The sequence below is a fragment of the Canis lupus genome, chromosome 8 (genome assembly GCF_048164855.1).
Source record: "Canis lupus baileyi chromosome 8, mCanLup2.hap1, whole genome shotgun sequence".
NCBI classification, from domain to species: domain Eukaryota; kingdom Metazoa; phylum Chordata; class Mammalia; order Carnivora; family Canidae; genus Canis; species Canis lupus.
The window spans coordinates 16,620,129-16,637,501 of record NC_132845.1 but is presented as its reverse complement, the minus strand read 5'-3'; the positions used below and the strand labels follow the sequence as shown (position 1 = coordinate 16,637,501).

The 17,373-nt window shown below is 39.6% G+C and overlaps 2 long non-coding RNA genes across 2 annotated transcripts in view; both read right to left on the bottom strand.

The window, feature by feature from the left end:
- LOC140637892 (uncharacterized) overlaps positions 1–17,373 on the bottom strand; it is an 85,232-nt gene that overhangs the window by 34,518 nt on the left and 33,341 nt on the right. The window lies entirely within an intron of this gene.
- The window catches only part of LOC140637889 (uncharacterized), a 32,206-nt gene that overhangs the window by 6,049 nt on the left and 8,784 nt on the right, over positions 1–17,373 (bottom strand). The gene's annotated exons all lie outside the window — the stretch shown is intronic.

Below are 17,373 nucleotides of genomic sequence, written 5' to 3'. Positions count from 1 at the left end.
GAGTAATCTCATTTCCTAGTGACCTTGTGGTCACTCTTGTGAACACTTCTTCAAGGCTTTGCCAAAATCCTACATTTTTATTCACTCCATTGTAAAGGTTTCATTTGGCTATAAAGACTTATGTCAATTAAAATTATATTTTTTCATCTTCTTGGAGGCTTCACATTGACAACGGACTGTATGACTGCATCTGCTGTGTTGAGTGATCTCTCAGCTATAATCACAGCCTCTGGAGCATGTCATTCCCAGCATCATTTTTTTTTTTTTTACAAGTGTGAAAATATTAAAGTTAAATATTCTGCAATAGAGCATCTCCTTGTGCTAATCATCTGATTTAAAGTTAAAAAGGTAGAAACCTCATATATATGACAAAGATTAAAAGGAGAAATGAAATGAAAAATATGGAAAGGGTGGCACCTGAGTGGCTCAGTCCATTATGCATCTGCCTTTGGCTCAGGTCATGATCCCAGGGTCCTGGGATCAAGCCCCTCATCGGGCTCTCTGTTCAGCGGGGATCCTGCTTCTCCCTCTCCCTCTACCTGCTGCTCCCCTTTCTTGTGCCCGCTCTCTCTCTCTCCATCAAATAAATTAATTAATTAATCTTTAAAAAAGAAAAAATATGGAAAGGGACATTCTCTTCTGGGACTGTCATTCAGGTAGAGGCAGGCAGATAACTCTTCCTGATTCCTGAGCATGGGAGGGTCATTAGCCAGAGAAAGCCAAACCTTTAGTTTCCACTTCTTACACAATCACTTCTGGGACTATTGACAGCAGAAGTCAGCCAGCGAGAGCTCAACCATCCTGATACACAAATGCATGTTATGTGATAAACACATGATGGAGTTCTCACAAAATGGGATGGACAGTAGAGAAAAAGAAAAATCAAAAATAGGGTATCCCACACTGAGGAGTCCAATAGTGATGACGACATAAAACTCATTTCAAACCATATAACCATAAAACGGAAATCTCTTGCCCATGTAACTGGAAAGTCCAAGATGAGGTCTAGCTTCTGATGTCGCTCACCCAGATGCTCAACAGTGTAGTTAGAAATCTATTTCTTTTTTCATCATCTCTTACCTCTACCTTATTCTGTGTTAGTTTTAGTTTCAGGCAAGATTTTTCTACCTGGTGGTAAAGAAAACCAGCAGCAGCTCCAAGCTTACACTGACCTTTACCAGGGCATCCTAGGAAAAAAAAGTATGTCTTTCTATTTCCCAGAAATTATATCAAATCCCCAAAGGACTCTTAAGAGTGCTACTTGGATCATTTGCTGATGGAGAAGCCTGACCATTTGATTGACAGCCTTACCAGAGTCACAAGGAATGTGGGAGGGGTAGATCTCAAGGAAAAAAGGCTTTTATCAGAAGAAAGGAGAATGGAGGCTGGGTAGTCAAAGGCAGATGTCCTTCAAGCAGTGCTCTTCCAGTCACTCTGAAACTAAATCACTTGCAGGAGACTTAGGAACTCATTAGCACCCCCTGGCTCAATGGAAAGATAGCTCCTCACCTTGCTCCAAGTTACTGCAGTGTTTTTTGTTTTGTTTTGTTTTTGCCTGAGCAGAGAACAGACTTCAGCACTTTATGAGCCCCAACTACATGGATGAATAAGATCTACTCAGCAGCTTGCAATGATTCCTTTATTGCCATTACTGACCATCATGTAAATAAGTAGTTACTGACTTAAGAACTCACTATTTACTCAATAACCCTTGATGGGAACTGTGATCCCTTTACACACTGTTATAGAAGTACATAATTATAGACTTTTCAAATGGGTATTTCTTTTAGGCATTTGCCTGTAATAGCTCCTTCAAAGCTGTTAAGCTTTTATCATGTGAAGACCCAAGTAGAAAATATTTAGTTCACTCCTCATTGACCTAATAGAGAACAAACTCATCTTTAAGATGGTGTTAGCTTCCTGCCAAGAACACATGGATAACCTTGTAAAAAAAAGGTCTGGCTTGGGCTATTTGGGCAGGAAATCACATTGCTATTAGATCGCACTCACCTCATTTGGTAATTAAATATTGACACTAACTCATCATTGGTCATTGTTTCTATAGTCCCTCCTGAAGGAAGCCTTGTCACATCCACTTGTCCTGACTTTATTACTTACTATCCAGTGAGGGTCCCCTAAAAGTAAAGATCCAGGTGGGTCCCCTGACTTCAATCTATTTCATTACTGAAACGCAGCTTAATTCTTATTTAATGGAGAGTAAGTTTTTTAGGCGTATTAAATAAATTGGTCACACCAAGGAAACCACATAGAAGATCACTGAGAGATACTTGCTGAGGTCATAGGCTCAATGAAATTCTGTGATATACATTGCAGTGCGATGCATATATCTGACACAATGAATATATGCAACGTATATCACATACAAAAATTAGTGACACACCATGTTCAAATGGGTCTTAAGGATACATAGTGAAGTTTAACTTGCTTAGTTCAAAACAAGACACCACAAAGTGTTCACAGCTCTGTCAAAGGTGGAAGGCTAAATGAGGGAGATACAAAGATAAAGTTTGTGATCATGCTTGCTCAGCTACATCAGGATTTTACATTTACGAGCCCCATGTCCTACCATTCTCACTCTCTCTCATCCTCACCATTTACAACTTCTTCCTCAGTCTCAGAGAAGCGCAGCTCCTTTCTCAGCTTTCTACCTCTGCACATGCAGCTTCTTCTGACCAGAATCCCCCCTCCTTTTTTCCATCTACACCTTACTAAAATGTCACCTCCTCAAAGAAATTTCCCTCGTTCATGCAGGCAGAGCTAGCCACACACCATCTCTGCTTCTGAAGCACATTCTACAAGCATCTATTTGAACAATATGCATTTGTTCGTATGCTCTCCCCCGACTACACTTTTGAGCTTTGTAAAGGTCAAGATTATGTCTGATTCATGACTGTCTCTTTAGGACTCTTGCAGAGTACCAGGTACAAACAAGTCTTTAATAAAATGCTGAGTGACAGTCATTTATTTGACTGCATTCCTTCTGTGGAGAAAAAGCAATGTTGCCCTCACTGCATTTCTGCTGTCTGGGCCTCATAGTTCTCGTGGGAAAAGAGATACAGGTACATAAACAGGATTAGATTAATTCAGTCAATGCTTATGGAGAGTCAAGAACAAGCGATGGGTGGAAGGGGACTTGGAAGCTTGAGGAGAGGAAGGAAGAAGAGAGGGAGAGAGCAAGCCAAGAAAGATGGAGTAAGGCATTGCAGAAGGAGTAGGACAGCATGAGCTGAGGGGAAGAGGAAGAGCATGAAAGAAGGAGAAATCTAGGAACTCTAAGGGGAGGGAGCTTGGGAGCAATGGGAAGTGCAAGGGTAAGAGACTCCACGTCAGAGAGGCCGGAGTAGGACTCACCACTGACAGTTTGCATTGCCAGGCTGAGCAATTTGCAGTTTGGACTCTGCAATGGTGGAGATAAGGAGAAGAGAGTGACAAGGAGGCATCTGGTCCCACGTGGGCTTTGGTAGACCAATGAGGACGCTATGAAGACTTGGTCTCCAATGCTGCAGAATCAAAAACTTGAAACATGATTTGCAAGAATCTAATGTCTCCATCAATTTTAGTGAAACACAGGCCATCCTGGATGCAGCAAATGAGAGAATAACTTGCAGGCGATCAGCCCTGGCATTCCGTAGTCTCCAGATCCTCAAGTATGCCAGGTACTTGCCGCGTCCTCTGCCAGGGACCCACTTAACCCTAGGCATTCTCATGGCTTTCCTTCTGTCATTAAGGTCCCTGCTCCAATATCATCTTTACAGAGAACCCTTTCCTAACTGCCATGTCAAAATAGGAGTCTATCACCCTAGCCCGTTGTCCTGCTTTATTTTTTCCTCAAATCACTACTGACCACCTGAAATCATATTAAATGTCTATTTGCCTATGCCCTTACTATCTATATCCTCCAATACAGGAAGTGTCAAAGTTTCTATAAAGAGTTAGATAGTAAATATTTTAGAATTTGCGGGACATATTGTCTCTGTAGTACCTACTCAACGCTGCCAGGGTAGCATGCAAACATTCATCAACTCATAAATAATCATTTACTTATGCTTGTGTCCCAATAAATCTTAACTCACAAAAATAGGCTGTGGGCCACATTTGCCCATGCGTCATAATTTGCCAATCCCTGCTTTACTAGAAAGATCCATGAGGTCAGCAACTCTTTATCGTGCTCACTCATGGATTTCCAGAGCTTGGCACATAGTAGGCACTCAATAAGTAACTTTTAAAGAATGAATGAATGAATGAATGAATGAATGAATGAATGGAGTTCTATGGAAAACAGGATTAGAGGGATACTACACCCATGGGAAAAAAAATATATATATATATAATATTTATATATATGCCCTTTGTGATGGTTAATTTTACATATCAACTTGGCTGGGCCATGGTGCCCAGAAATATAATCATCATTATTCTGGATGATTCTGTGTTTGGGGGTGAAATTAACGTTTAAATTTCTGGACTCTGAGTAAAGCAAATTGCCCTCTACATGGGGTGGGCCTTATCCAATTAGTTGAAGAACTGAAGAGAACAAAAGAATAACCTCTCTTGAGCAAGAAGGAATTCTGCTCACAGATGGCCTTTAGTTGCTCTATCAACCCTTCCCTGGTCTCCAGCTTGATGGCCCATCCTACAAATTTTGGACTTGTCAGCCTCCATAATCATGAAACACGTAAGTCAACTCCTTAAAGTATACAAATGTGTGCACACACACACATTCATCCTATTGGTTCTGTTACTCTAATAAACACATAAATATACATCAGATTTACTTAATTGTCAAGGCAGGAAACCAGTCAGTTCAGTAGAACTGGAAGACTTCAGCTGGTCATGCTCTAATCATTGTCATATCAGAGCTCAGGGGTGCCCTATGGTCTTCAGGGAAATGTTCCTCAGCTCATATATTTTCCCCAGAAAATAACTTTCTGTGCTTGGTTTCCACCCATTTCCACTTCTATATCTAGTCAACTTGGGTGTGCACCATACATGAGAGTCATACAACATTGCTCACTCCTCACCATTCCCTGAAGGTCAAGCTCTCTCAAGTTTCTATACTTTTGCATATGCTACACCCTCTGCCTGAAATGACATCCGACTGCCTTTTCACCTGGCTAATTCCTTTCCACTCTTCCACAGCTCCCCTGGAAACCCCCATAGGACAGGGCTAGGTGTTGATTTGCTTCTGTTCCACCTCCAGACTCCTCCCTGTCCCACTGCCAAATGTGATCTGCAACCTCCTCAAAGGCAGAGACTCCTGCTCACCTCTCTTACTCACCTCTTCCCACTGCTAGTCTATACCTGACATGCAAATAGGGCTTCGATGGGCAAAGATCTATAAATGAAGAAAAATAATTTAAGCAACTAGACCAAGTATAAGATGGTGTTGCTTACTTGTGATCTGAAAAATACAGCTTAGTATCACCCAAGGAAGATGCAAAGCCAATTCCAAAGGTATGAAGTATCTGCTCTGGAGGCCTCTGGCTGGGCAGAGCTCCTGGTGACTTAGAGAAAGATTGCTCAGAGTGAGCACCAAAGGAGGGAAGGTACTGCACTCTCCTCTCAGCTCCATGCCATCTTTCTTCCTGACTTCTCAAAACACTAATGAGGTGGGAGTAGGGTGGGAGGTGGAGTGATTAAAAATAGCCAAAGCCTGAGCAACTAGTTTCAGCTCTCCCCCATCTCAAAAATGTTGAGCTCTCACTATGGGAGTAATTTGGGGGCTCATGTCTTTTCGAAAGACACTACTAGGAAAATGGGATTTGCTTTACAGCAATGAACAGACAGCTTAGATGAAACACATCTGACCCATGGAGGCAGGTTCACCTGGTTGACAAGAGATCTCATTAGCATGAGTGTCCTAGTAGATGGCTCCTAACTAGCTTGGATTTTGTTCTAGTAGATTATAAGACTTCCTGGTTCTATCACCTGACCTGCTCTAGAACTTTTGTGCTTCGAGCTTTTGTTTCTTAGTACCTCAGTTTCTGCATCTGTAAAACAGGGAGAATAATTCTTGCCACCTGCCACACAGGAGGGTAATGCAAATAAACAAGGCAGCATCTGTAAAGCACTTTGCATTTCCATTACTTCCTCTCTATGAATCTGAAGTAGGATTATTATTACTGAAAATGTCAGCTATCATCTGAAAGGCTTATTTCAATCAAAAGGCTTTCTTGAGGAACATTTCATAAAGGAAAAGTGAAAGCATGCACATTCTCCTTGGAACTATCATAATTAGTCCCAGTAACAGTTGGGCCATTTTTTTTTTTTCAGTTCATTTATAGTCAGATTCTACAAAATTGAAAACATCCAACATCTGGGCTGAAAAACTTGTACAAAGCCAGAAAGCCCCCCAAATGGGCATGTGTGGGCTTCAGCAACATAGGAGCCAGATGTACTTTTTGCCTCAACTACTCTTTTCAACCTTTAGGAAAAAAAATATAACTAAATTTTCACATTTAAAAAATCCTTGGTTTTCTTCTCTATTTTTTTTAAAGTATCTTCTCTGATTAGTCACAAATTTCAGACTCTTTCCAAATAATCAGGAATCTCTAGAAAAGGAATCTTTTAATGAATGTATAAAAGCACTTAGGGATCCAGTTTTAACATGTAAACTTTTACAGAGACAAAGAACAATTAACACATATTGCCCCTACATTATGGCCAGGGCCTGTTTTAAACACTGAGTGGTATTATCTCATTTAATCTTTGTATCCATTCCATGAAGTGGGTACTATCATCTTTCTCATTTAGCAGGTAAAAAGAATCCAAGAAACAGGGAAATTAAGTAACTTTCCCAAAGCACCATTAGTACAGAAAAAAGCAAAGTATTTTGGTCACTTCTTGATGTTTCAAAGAAAATTTTGCTTATTTCTACCTAGATACAGCAAGAACCTAGGACAATCTTTGATATAATAAATTTAAATTTTCCCCAACCAGATTAAACCACACTGTCTCCTGGGAGACACAGAGCCCATACTACAGCTTCCAGAGATCAGATGGTTCAGGCTCCAAGAAACAATCCTAATTTGAAAATTTGCCTGTTTCTGCCATCTTCTTTGATATTCTAGGGGAAGAAAACACACACACACACACACACACACACACACACACACACATTCACAGTAACTTTTTTCAGCTATTTGCTGAAGAAAAGCTGTCTTCAATTCCTGTTGTTTGCAGCACGCCACCCAACAGCATCTAGAAGCTTCCTCAGGGAAGCAGGGGAATTGGGTGGATTGCCAAACAGCCTTAGAAAATCTGCTGGGACACTCCATCGAAGGGCTTTGTGAACAAAGATAAAGAAAGCACATTAGCGTTGCCTTGTTTCATGAAAAAAGGAACACACACAACAAAACTTGATTACAAAATCTCATTTTACAAACTCAAGGTAAGATGCACCTCCCTGGGGCAATGGCCCAGCACCCCCGTAGGGTTCTTCTACCCTGTGCTCTCTAAGTAAAGACCTGATTCGACTCCAAGGGTTGGGTTAGATAAAACCGGAAGGGTTTATGTGCTCAGCATTTAACTTTAAACATTTCTTCATGGAAATTTACAATGCACATAATTTACATATTCAATACCAGTGACAATTTACTTCTCCCATCTGAACAGGGCTTTCAACTATGCCACTTGAACTAAATTAATAAACAGTAATTACAGAATGTTGTGTGAGCTAGCTGTTGATGTTGAGCAGATTCTAATCAACACCTTCTTTTAAGGGCCAATTAAAGCTGAATGTATGCAATATAAACATCTTTGAGTATTTAGACATGAACCGCAGAACAAGGTAAAAAAAAAAAAAAAATTAAAATCCAAACAATTAGACTAGGGATGAGCCAGTCAAACCTGGAGAGATGGACCCTTTTCTGCCAGTCTCTAAAGTCATGTTAATTTCCTCAAATGATGAGAATTTTTGTGAAATGGGGAGGGGCTCTAAGGACTCATTAGGCCAAACCCCATCCGTTTTGAGATTTCTTCAACATCTTGTATTATTTTCCATATGCTTTAAGTTTCATGGCATTTCTTTTTAAATTGCCTCAAACACTTTTCTCCTTAATTCATGTGCATCTCAGCGAAAACTTAATCTCCATATTTCTGACTCATTTATGTATAAATCATCTATGTGCCATTCGGTATCTAAGAAACCTCTCCCAAAGCCCCTTCCTTGGCCATCCAGGAACTTCAAAACAGAGTGTGCCCCAGGCCCCTCTATGGGGGGTTTTATCCCAAATAAATAAAACACATACAAATTACTGAGGAGAGGGATTAGGAGCTACGGAGAGGAGAAATCAGACAGCATTTCAATCATCAATAGTCCTTCAAATCAGTTACCTCTGTTTCTTCACATGGCAGCATCTGGGGCTGGCTTCATGGCTTTGGGAAAGAGAGTATAGGGGAGACATTCCAGGAATGGTAAAAACTCTGGATAATGTACAGAACTCCAATAGTGACCACTGTATGTGGTAGTGAATGGGTTTCTCCCATAGCTGGGAGATAATGATAACCTCATTTCTTCCAAAATAAGCATCTCAAGAGGTTGGAATGGGAGCAATTTGCCTATTGATAGGGCTTTCTATGGAACAGAAGACGGCATCCCTATGTGAAGTCTAGGATGAGCCTAGTCTGAGTGGATTCATGAGGATACACTCCTGAGCCTCATCACCTATAACCCTGCCTCCCCCTTTCTAATATAGCCTCAAGGGCTATAACTTACCAGCGCCCTGCTTTCCTCAGGCTAATTGACTCCTGCTTTTACAACACACCTGGGCCATCTGTCCTTCCTCTTTTCTATGCAAATCTCCCTTTTCTCTCACCTGGACTTGCCTCATCCCTGACTATCCAAACTGTGCCCAACCTCAAGGCTAACTTTAGGCTTCTCCTACTGTGGATTGTTACCCACTCCACTTACAGCTCTGCTCATCTTCGCCTCTTAACTAGATTACAAACTGCCTGAGGACAGAGATTTTGTACTTACCTGCCTTTGCCATGGCACCTAGCTAGCCTAGGACTATTTATTTGAGAAAGTGTTAAATGAATATTTGTTAGATGAATATGAATGAAGCTTTTTTCAAAGTCAACAAAATGAAAGTCTCTTTTGGCTTCAAATATTTCCCAATAAAATTTGGAAGTATAATGATAGACTCTGTGCCAGAAATCAAAATTTCAAGATAGTTCTTATTCACTAGTCATATACTAAAGAGGAGGATTATGGAGCCATGGGGCTGGGAAGGACCACAGGAAATCATTTTATCCCATAGTCCTGCCTCTGAAGAGGACTATGCTAAATATACTCTTGAAAGATACTTGCTGATTTTTGCTCCATGTAGAATTATAACCACAGTAATATTAATAGCGATCATTTATTGAGTGCTCACTACAGGAAAGAAAAGGCTCCTCATTGCTGTCACTCCAGCCTGTCTGAGGCCTGGGAGCCACATTTCTGTGAGTACAAGCCAGGTGTGCCTATGAAGTGATGCCACCAGGGAAGATGCTCCAGATTCTCCTATCCCTCATCTTTGATCCATTTGAACAGTTCAGTTTTGCCCTCCCTCTCTTCACATTCCGTACGGCTCCATGGATAATCTTCTCATGGCATCACTCAACATCTCAGCTCAGAAGCAGGAAAGAAGAGAGTTCTGGGGCGGCAACGTAAGCCCTTAGGCCTCTCCGGAGCTTTGATCCCATATTTCTAACCATGTGTATGTCATCTTCACTGGTGTCAAATAATGTACCTCAAACATTACGTGCCCCCCAGTGAATCTCTGTACCCTTTTCCTGCTAAAACGAGCTCTTTTTTTTCTCTTTCTTGTTTTCTTTTCTTATAAATAGTATCAGTACTCATTCTTTCACCTGTACACAAAATCTGAGCTTTATCTTTGACAATATGGTATGGAGGAAAGAGTAGGGGCTTTGGGGTCTAATAGGACTGAATTTGAAAACTGCCTTAACATTGACTAACAGCTCTGTGGCTTTGGATAAACTTGTCTGAATATATTTTCCCACCTGAAAATAGAAACATATTAACAAGGCTATCACATATTAGACCCTCAAAAATGTTTATTTCCTTCACTTTCTTCCTTTTTCTCTTCTGTCTCACCCTATCTCCCTTTCTCTCTCCTTCTCCTTCCCGCAAAACAAACCAATCACCAAGCCCTATTAATTATGAATTTTGAGTAACTCCTCCCTTCTTTCCACCCCTACTCTTTTCAACATCTCACCTGCAATAGCTCCTGATCCACATCTTCTACAGCTGTTTCCTTCTTCTCTAATCTATCCTGCTCTCTGCTATCAATTATATGAACAACTAACTCCCCTACGTAAAAAAATCCACATTTGTTCGCAGCTGCGTCTAGGATTAAAAACAAACTCCTTGGCAGTATATTCACGGCCCTTATACTCCTAACGTACTTTTTCAGTCTTTTCTCCTGCTAGTTCCCAAAGCTCCTCCTAGGTTTTATCTGAGTTCTTGCCATTCCTTGATTATGTCATGTTCTTTAGTACCAATGGGTCTTCATGCATGCAATTCCCTTCCTCATCCAACACACACACAACCTGGCAAACCTCTGCAGACATTTCCTGACACTGATTAAATGTGATTTTCTTGTGAAAACCATCCTTGAACCACATAGGCTAGTTAGGTTGTTCCCTCTGAGCTTTCAAAGGCCCTAATTAATTGTGGTTGGTATCTTGTCCTCTTTCCATTCCAACTGTCCCCTGGGTCTTGACATTGCTTTATATAGTTTCACATCCCTACAGGTTGTATCCACCCTGAATCCAAATGTCCTGCACCCTGGTATTCCCTGCCTGTATAAATACATACGACAGTCATCCCTTCTGAGAGAGCAAAGTATTAACTTTTTAGCCTGGACTTTGGTATCAGAGAATCCAAGTTTCCAGTCTTAGCTTCACTGTATATTAATTGCATGATCTTCAACCAAATGCCCAAAGTCCCTGAGCCTTAGTAGTACCTTCCTCATGTAACTGTTATAAAGATTAAATAACTGGCATAAAAATAGACATATAGGTCAATGGAACTGAGAGTCCAGAAATAAACCCTTACATTTTTTGTAGTCTATTGATTTTCTATGAGGATGCCAAGACAATTTGACAGGAAAGAATAATCTTTAAACATATAAGGCTGAGACAACTGAATATCCATATGCAAAAAAATAATATTGAACCCCTACCTCACATCATATATAAAAATTAACTCAAAGTGGATCCTAGACCTAAATATAAGAGCTAAACTATAAAACTCTTAGAAGAAAATACAGGAGTAAATCTTCATGAGCTTGGATTGGAAAAGTTTTTGATGTGATATCAAAAACACAGGAGATGAAATAATAAATAAGATGTACTTCACCAAAATTAAAGAATCAGGGATGCCTGGGTGGCTCAGTGGCTGAGCATTCACCTTTGGCTCAGGGCATGATCCCAAAATTCTGGGATTGAGTCCCACATTGGGCTCCCTACAGGGAGCCTGCTTCTCCCTCTGCCTATGTCTTGCCCTCTTTCTCTGTGTCTCTCATGAATAAATAAATAAAATCTTTTTTTAAAAAAATAAAGAATTAGAGGCTTCAAAGGACACTATCAAACTGAAAATACTACCACAGAATAGGAGAAAATATTTGTCAATCATACTTCTGATAAAGGAATCTGTATCCAGAATATATAAAAAACTTAAAACTCAACAATGAAAGACCATAACCCAATTTAAAAATAGGCAAAATATTTGAATAGATACTTCTCCAAAGAAAATATACAGATGACCAACAAGCACACGAAAAGATGCTCAACATCATTATTTGTGAGGGAAATGCAAATTAAAACCACAATGAAATACCACTTTACACCCACTAGAGTGGCTAAAAAATAAATATATGGACAATAATAATTTGTCAGTTTCTCACAAAGTTAAACAGAGAGTTGCCATATGACCCAGCAATTGCACTCTTATGCAAATACCTAGGAATATAAAAAATATATGTCCACACAAAGTTGTACACCAATGTTCATAGTAGCATTATTCATAACAGTCAAAAATTGGGAGCAATTCATATGTCTGTCAATCGATGAAGAAACAAAATATGACATATCCATACAATGTAATATTATTTATGTAAAAAGAAATAGATGATACATGCTACAACATGGATGAAACCTGAAAACTCTGTAAGTGAAATAAGCCAGACCCAAAAGGTCACATATTGAATTATTACAATTATATGAAAAGTTCCAAATAAGCAAATCCATGGAGACAGAAAGATTAATAATCACCAAGGGATAGGGAGACGAGGGGAATAGAAAGTGCCTGCTGATGGGTAGGTATTTCTGTTTGGGGTGATCAAATGTTCTGGAATTAGATAGTGGTGGCAGTTTGCACTCTTCTATGAGTATCCCAAAAGCACTGCATTATATATTTTAAAGAGATAGATTTAATGATATCTGAAATATATCTCAATAAGGCTATTATAAAAAAAATCATTAAAGTTAAAAAATATTGAAGATTATGTGAGATACTCGGCACATGGTAAATGTACAATAAATAGTAGTTACTATTATAATGTTCACCTCTTTTGCTGGATTGTTTTTATCCTGTGATAATGTCTGGATTGATTTCTGGACACCTGAACATGAGCCTCTTGAAGATAAGGACCATGATTTGCTTAGAAGTTATAACTTTTTTATTTCTCTCTCTCTAGTCTCTGGAGAGATGTTTGGCATAGACAAACCTATATATGACATCACATCACATCACATCACATCAGATAACTATAGATAAATTAAAATGAATGAGTGAGCAAGTGAAGTTTTCACATGCATGTTCAGCACCTGTATACTATACTGGGCTTGAGCTTAGACATTTTCAGGAAAACACAGACCAACATGCAGGGTTGCTAACAGTCCCAGGGACCCTTCACAGCTATTCAAAACCCTGAGTTTGGAGGGAGAGAGAGGAGTAAACAGAGATAGCTAAATCCTAGATAAGGTTTCACTTGGCCTGACCCCTTCACTGAGTTACTGTCAGTTCTCCTGAGTTAAAGTTCTTCAGAAACTGATAAATTCAAACTTCAAAACACAGAAAAACTCAGAGCTAATAAAAAAAAAACCTAAGATTTTTAATTACTTTTATTCTAAATCATAACTTTCTCACAAAAAGCTGCCAGTGGCTCTTTCTGAGCTCTACTGAGAAAGCGTAAGTTGTGATTTGGTAATTCCAGTCCCATTTTACACAGGATTCCAGTCTCCTTTCCTGTCCCTAGGAGAGACTAGCAATCAGTCACAACATATTTCCTACCAAGCCTGGATGTGGCTAAAAATCCTCTCAACACAGTACTCCAAGAAACCACTACAACCTGTTTCACTTATCTATTGCTGCATAACAAATCACTCTAAAACTCAATGGCTTAAAATAATAACCATTTTATTATCTCAGATGGGGCCATTAGTTGAAGAACCTCAGTTCTTCTCTACCTAACTTCTCTGTATTACTTGGGCTTATCATAGCATGGCAGATAGGTTCCATGAGTGGAAACTGCCCATTCCAAAACATCATTTCCACCACATTCTACTGGTCAAAATCAGTCACAACATCAGCCCACATTCAAGAGAATGAGAAAGAGAAATGATCTCTACCTCTTAATGTGAAGAGCAGCTTGTCTATACTGCCAGGGGAGGAATTGTTGACAGTCAACTTTTGAGAGCTACCATAGAAGTTCGTGTTCTTCTCACATGCAGGTTATATTCCCTCTCTCCCTAGATTTCTAAAAGTCTCATCCTATCATGGCACCAGCATCAGCTTAAAGTCTGAAATTTCATGATTTAAATCAGGTATGGCTGCAGAGGTGTGGTTCCCTTTGCACAGATACTCAGGGATGATTCCTCAAGTTCAAGTAAAGTAAAATAAAGGTAAGTTTCCTAATCCCCACACACCCAGCATATGGCAGTGAAAAGGGGACAGGATAACCACAACAGACACTCCCATTCGTAAATGGGGGAGGGGTGTGGGAGGCACATGGAAGTTACTGGTCCATAGCAATTCTGAAATCCTCCAATGTCCCTGGCATAGGGCTCAGTTCTGCCCCCTGAAGTACTTCCATGGCTCTTAGTTCGGCCAAGTCATTATTTCTTCTCCATTAGAAATGCTTTATGTTTGCTGCAGAATAACTTTCTTAATGTGCTTTCTGACCATTGGAAGTTAAGGCCTCAAGACTACTTTTAATTTTTAACTATGTTTGTGCTTTTTAGTCCATGCTGGTATGATTATTTTAAGTTTTTGTAGGCTTCCTATATCAAATTATAATTTATTAAAAACAACCCACACTCATAAATCTCTCCAAAACAAGTTCCTCTCCGCCTTGGGCTGAAAGTCAAGGTGCTGTGGGAAAAATGCCATGAAGACTCTTACAAACTCTTTGTCAAGCTGAGATAGTATAGGAAACAGGGCCTTATAATTCTTAAAACCCTATTGTCCAGCTCAGAAGATCTACAAGACACAAAGCTAAATCTTTCTGAGGTTTTCACAAAGGGTCTTATAACCACATCTTTGATCCAATTTTGACCTCAAGGTCATGATTTACTGGCACTGTCATGGAGTTAATCTCTGCTTCCAGATTCTAATTTATTTTAAGAATTTTTTTATAGGCTGGAGAGGTTGGGAATGAGAAACTGTTTTATTTTCCAGCTCAGCAGATCCTGGGCTGGGAATGCTCCCTCATGATTCTGCTGGAAAACAAAATAGTTCCTTCTCTAATTTATCTCTCTCCATCTGTACCTTAGGAGGCACCACAAAAAGCAATAATTTTGTCCTTCCAACATTCTGCCTGATAATCATCTCAGGAAAATCCACAAGTTCATTAGATACATATTTTCTATCTTCCATGTTATTTCAGGGCCACTTACGGCCATTACATACTTCAGGTCACCTTTTCTCCAGCATCCAATACAATTTTCTTATGGTTATTAGCGTTGTGTCAACATCCCTCTCAAGATTTGTCAGTATTTTACTCACAGCCCAATCCCAAAATCAATGCAATAGGTTTATGCTTTTATTATAACAATGCCCTACTTCTGGGTAAAATTTATTGGTTTTGTAGTCTATTAACTGTTTAAAAAAGAAAACTTACTCCAAAACTTAATTGATTCAAACAAGCTATTGTTACAGAAATGGCTAATCTCTACCTCTCATATCTTCTTCTGGGGCAAGAACATTCAAAGAGACTTCTTCACTTATGTGTCTGATGCTTCAGCTAGGATGTTTCAAAGGGCTGAGGGTAGCTGGAATGACTTGCCTAAGTTCATATGGTTCAAGCCTCAGTTGTTGGCTGGGTTTCCTAGTTCTCCTTCATGGAGTCTTAGGGTACCTCCTCTCTCCACATGGCCTCTCCACATGGTCTCTGTGGCAGGGCAAACAGATTTCTTAAATGGCAGCTTAGGCTTCCCAAGAGCAAAGACCAGACACTGCCAGGTCTTCTTAAGGCTTCAGCCAAAACTGGTACAACCACACTTCTGCCACATTTTACTGGTTAAAACAAGTCAGAGGAGTGGCCTCAACTTGAGGAAAGGTGGTTGCACAATGATGTGAATACCAGGAGAAGCGATTTACTAGAGGATGGGGGGAGAGGTGGGGTACCGGTATAACTGACTACCACACAATCTATTGGAACTGCCAAGGAAGATGAATTCTGTTTGCTATTCCTGACCTTTTGCTAGATCTATTTGTTCTAGTCTGAAGCATATCACAGCTTGAAAACAGATGTGTGACATCACATAGTAACATTGCCACACGCTGGCTCTGAGGCATCTCACACTGATACATGGCCTCTTCTTCCCCTCCCTTTACCACTAATCCTCACATATCCCTTGACAGAATCATGTAAACCATTAGTATTTGGTTTGTCTCCTTCACTTATGTTGCCCATAGAGCATTTTGGAGAAAACTTTCAAATAGCCTCAGCCAAACATTAGTTATTAATAGCGGTTCCCATTTCTGGAAGGCCAACTGTTTGCACCAAAAATACAGAAGAGATACTAGATAACCCCTAACCACAGATGGAGAGCACTTGTGTCTAATCTGCTCTGAGGTTAAATGGCAACGGAACACTTAAATCTGGGGTAAGAGGTAAAGAACACCAAGAACCCGAGAATTTATCTATCAGAAGGTGTCTTGCCAGAGTCCATAGATAGGCTGCAGTATTCTCAAAATTACATGCAAAATTTTGGATGGTTATGTGTTTTCCTGGGAAAAAGACCTATTAGCTTTGATTAGATTATTAGAAGGGAATCTATGACCCAGAAAAGGCTGAGAACCTGATCTCACATAGAATTACATGATATACTTTTTCCATTACTCAAGGGCCAACTTGCAACTCATCTTAAACCACAACTTCCCACCTCAGTATGCAGAAATATAGGCTTGATCAATTATACATATCAAAGATAAGAACAATGTAGCTTTATTATTCTCCACTGCATGATCTTTATGCTCCTCCTTTCTGTCTTCCTCTTGTCTTTACTTTCTTTCCCCCTCCATATCCTTCCATTCCAGCTCATCTCCTGAATGTTCCATTTTTAAAATATTCCAGCCAGGGCAGCTCCGGTGGCTCAGAGGTTTAGTGCCGCCTTCAGCCTAGGGCATGATCCTGGAGACCTGGGATTGAGTCCCACGTCAGGCTCCCTACATGGAGCCTGTTTCTCCCTCTGCCTGTGTCTCTGCCTCTCTCTGTGTGTCTCTCATGAATAAATAAGTAAAATCTTTAAAAAATAAAATAAAATAAATAAAATAAAATAAATAAAATAAATAAAATAAAATAAAATAAAATAAAATAAAATAAAATAAAATATTCCAGCCATATCCCTGGTCATGACTTCACCTATTTCTGACATTGAATGAGTTGCAATTGACAGGACCTTATAGCTGGAAGAAATTGTGTTACCTTATACACATGGAATAAATTAATCTGAAATGAGAACTAGTAGATTATAACTGGTGCATGCTTCTGAGTGCTTTCTGTCTCATTCAGAGATATGCTTTCCTTTAAACAATCCCCAAGAATAAAGTTGACTTATGTTGTATACTATTTTGATTAAATTATTCTAGTGATTTTCAATAACATCATATGTGGAAGTCCACAAATTTTCCCTTTTTATTTATAGTTTTCTGTTCCAAATGGAACAGAGAGCAGAGAAAGAATTGGTTGCCCAATTATCATAGGGGAAATATAGTTTCTGTGTATAAATACATCCACTCACATACCCATCAACTATTCTTGCCAACTCAATTCATTAAACATCAAATGAACCAGCTGCCCAGCTCGGTCCAGTGGTGAACACAAAGAGGAATAAAACATT